Genomic DNA, 4,279 nt, shown 5'->3' on the forward strand with positions numbered 1-4,279 from the left:
TGCGCGTGCGCGAGGGGAGGGTCGCGCCCGGCGCCCCCTCCCCTCCTCTCTCCCTCCTCCTTGCTGGAGCCGCGCAGGCGCTGTGCGGCTCGGGGTGAGAGGGGCGCGAAATGGCGGCCGCGGGGCTACGTCACGGCCCGAATAAACGTTCCCAGTAAACGTCCCCGTCTCAATAAACGTCCCTGTCCTCATAAACACCACGGCCCTAATAAACGTTAATTTTAATGACAATTATCAAAGCCTGGGCTGGCTTGATGCATCCCAGCCCCTTCCCCTGCACTGATGCAGCCCACTGAAAGAACAAATTGTAAAAATACAAAACGCAGAATGCTTTTCTGAACCTGTGCTGGGGGCTTCCCGTTGCGGGAGAAAGGGTCCCACTGAGCCCTGATTACCTCCCAGGGACGTTCCCCAGTCTCACTTTGACTCACAGAGCCTCAGTGCCTCACATCTGAAGCACTCACAGTCTGCAAGGCTCACCCTTCCTCTTTCAGTTCGTTTTTCTTCGTTTCTTTCTGAAGATGATGCGAGCAGGAGCATTGTACAGTCTTAAATGGCTCCTCCAAGACAGGTGCACATTCCTTTTACCTCACAAGGCCACCACAACTCAGGTCTCACCCAGTGTTTTACAGGACACAAAGATCACTCCATAGCTGGGCTTCATGCAAGTCCTGCCTTCATAGGACCAGCCAATCACAACTACATCTTTTATTTTAATTAATCAACAGTTATTGCAAGTGTGTGTGCAGATCTTCAAGATACTGCCCTTCAGACAAGTGCATACCCAGCATTACCGCGTTAGGTCCCTACCTACCTGTACATTTCTCAAAGACTAGACTTGTTGATAACATGTAAAGGTTTCTGTGCAGTTTAAAGGTTTGGGGGAAGTGGATCTGCTTTGTTTCATTTTGCATGTCTATATCCAAACAAGGGAAGACATACTTCTCTTATGAAGATCTTTTTAAAGTCCCAAGCCAAGCTAAGAAGCCACTGTGGGCAGCTGTTGGTTATCCTGTTCTTCTTTGTGAGCAGACACACCAAGAGTGCCCCACAGCTTCATCCAGAGCCTCCAAAGACCACAAGCAGCAGGACCAGGGACTCTTAGGTATTTCCTAACTAAATCCGATGGACAGAACCAACCAGACAGAAAGCCATCGTGAACAGCAATTTTGGCCGGAGCAAGCAAACAACCTTTACTCTGGTCCTAAAGCCACCTTGCATAGGCAGGGCCTGGCATGCCTCTCTTATCTCTTGTGTGCACAAAGTGTTGATAAGGCACCTTAACTTTCTAAGCCAACAGTCAGCTACTAGCTTGGGAACACACACACACACAAACAGCTTTGTGAAGAAGAATATTTAGAAGCGGGGTGGGGGTAAAATAAGACTGTTTGGAAAAGGAGAGCCATTTCAGCAGGCGGGGTGTCTCTGGTGCCACCCCCAATCCCTTGTCATGGCAGGCAACAAGACAGCCACTGCCAGCCAAGATCTGCCTAGAGCGCTGCCACTTCTAGTTGTTTGGAGACTTCTTTTTTTTTTAATTATTATTACAAAGCATATAATGATATCTAGCTATCACCTTCCTGATTGTCGCTATGACATATCTTTACTGTTTCTGCGATATCTCCTAGTAGTTTTCTCACTTAAAATGGAATCACAAAAATTATATAGCATCAAGAGATCAAGCACTGGCCATTTGCCACTGATGATGGGACTGTCTGCAAGAGGGAAATCCCATAGCACAGCTCATCCTACTGAGACCAGGTCCAGCTCACAGATACGAGGAGCCCACTGCATGGACAGAGACCTCACCCTGACAGCATCAACAACAGCCGTGCACCGTCTACCTACCACCTTCTGCTTCTGTGAGCTTCTGCTCAGATTTGGGGTTTCCCCGAAAGATAGGCCTTTCAGATAAGATGTCACATAAGGCTTCCCGGGAATGGCTGTGGCTTGTCCGCAGTCACAAACAACTGAGTCAGTGTGCTGTGGATGGGGGAGAAGGAGGCCTTTCTGACACCATCCTGGGCACCATGTCTGGCATCCACCGGGCTCTGCCATGAGCAGCTTCAACTCACTGACCTCCCCTCTCTAAGCCAGCTTTCTGCAAGCCTCAGAAATAGGACAAGACCTTTTCTTTTGGTTATTGAGCTTACTTTGACAGATAGCCAGTTGAGCAGATAGTGGGGCACTGCCTACGAGATGCAAGCATTTCTTCTCACAGGCTCTGAAGCCTCCTTGCAGTAGCCTGTGCAAATTGTTAAACCAGAACCACAGTTGTTTAAATACAGTTGTAGGCTGTTTGTCCAAGAACTTGTTTTCAGCCCCAGTTTGAGAGGCACAGAGAAAGTGAGTAGGAAGAGCTTTGGGCCGGGAAGCTGCTGGTAGCAGGGACTGTGCTGCAGCCCAGCCTGTGACTCATCTTCAGGGCTGCCTCCCCTACCAACTAGTCCAGCCGGGCTGGCACCATGGCCTGGCCGGCTCCAGAAAGCCTGATGCTCAGTTTTGTCATGCCTACGGCACACAAATTCCTTCCACGGGCTGCCTCGCCCTCCTCCTCCTCCTCACGCTGCTTTCCCCGTTTTGCATAAGCAGCACGCACACACAGGAGACATCTCTGTTTGGCAATCTCGGAGGCCAGCCAGAGGCCCCTGCAGGCTCTGCTTTTGCAGCCTGCCGGAGACAGCTCTGCAGGAGAAACTCTCTCCTTGCCAAAAATAAATTTAAAAAAAGGCATTTTCTGCAGCGGCCTGGCTTTCAGACCACTTTGCATTTCCACTCCGACTGCACCAAGCTGTCAGAGAGGAAGCAAAAGCAAGCCACAAATTACAGCCTGGCAGCCTTGGGAAGGGCCTTGAGCACATCTGAAGTTTGTTCCAGCCCAAGCAGAAGCAGCCTCCCAGTGACTCATCAACATCTCGCCGGGTCCCGGCTCGAGACGGGCTCCCCGCCGCACGCCAGATGCTCTGCCCCCATCCTCGCCACCGGCACAGTGCGGAGGAAAAACTCCAGCTCCGACTTGAAGGAGGAAGCACCAGGCCATTTTCCAGCTCATCTGGCCCACAGCGGGTCCCCACCTCCTGTCACTTTGTTCTGCTGCTCCTCGGGCTCCTCCACCTCCCTGCCACAGCAGAACAACCCTGCCCTGCAGAAGCAGATGGGTCTTTGCTGGATTAGTGACCCGAATCAGCCCAGGGCAGCAGAGCAGCATGCCATGAGCCGGCAGGGCCGTGGGAGGGAGGCAGAAGCAGCCCCACGCTCCTCTACGAGCCTCGCAGTCCCTTGCACCAGCACAAACAGCCCAGCCCGGGGGCTTAGACAGCAACAGAGCGACCCAGTCCTCTCCTCAGGCCGTTTTTGAGCCTGGATCCAGTTTGCTGTCTGAACGCTGGTGGCAGCACGGGGTGCAGGCAGCTGAGGACCATCCCCTTTTGGCAGCGCTCAGTTAGTGCTGCTGGCACAGCGGCCCTGCTCCTTCCCACGTTCAACAACTCAATTATCAAAAGGGGTCACATCAAGTGCACCGGATTTTCCGAGCAAAGCATAACATAGAAAGCCTCAAATCTCTGCAGAGAGTTCTCATTTCAGCATGTCCTTTGTCCTACCCCGTGCTTTTCATTATAGTTAAAAGTTGATTATTTCTTTTTATTGTTTCTCTAGCATTTTTGTAGTGCTTGCTGGGATTATACCATTCTTCCAAGGCAGGGCATATCCCATCACACTGCACTGCTATTTCGAACCAAATAGATCAGCCACAGAGTCGAGGGACAGCAGCCATAAATGCTTTGCCCTCGTGAACCAGGATTTCTGACCGGTGCTTGCAAGACCTGGAAGCACAACAGAGTCGATAGAAAAGCAGGTGATTCTTCATAAATACAGAGGAATCAATATTTCAGCATCACCTTGCAAAGCCCATGCTTCAAAGGAGTTGCATAAAAGCGCAAATTCCCATCTCTGCTCTCATTGTGTCATCTTTCCAGGGCTGTAAGCAGTAAGAATGCAGCCAGACAAACCTCTGCTACTGGTGTGCAACAGCCTTTGAAGGGGAAGCAGTTTTCTTTATATAAATGGAAAGGAGAATTAAGTCACGGGTTTGTTTGTAAACCCTACTTCCCCCCTCCACCAAACCAAACCAAACCACCAAACGAAAAATAGAACACCATGAGAAACATACATCGAGGTTACCCAGGAAGAAAATAAAATAAAAATTAATAATAGTGTTAAAAAAAATTTATATCAGAAAGTAAAAGCTGGCCAAGGAAAAGAGGAGGGAGATTTTTGG

The sequence above is a fragment of the Anser cygnoides genome, chromosome 7 (genome assembly GCF_040182565.1).
Source record: "Anser cygnoides isolate HZ-2024a breed goose chromosome 7, Taihu_goose_T2T_genome, whole genome shotgun sequence".
Lineage (NCBI taxonomy): Eukaryota > Metazoa > Chordata > Aves > Anseriformes > Anatidae > Anser > Anser cygnoides.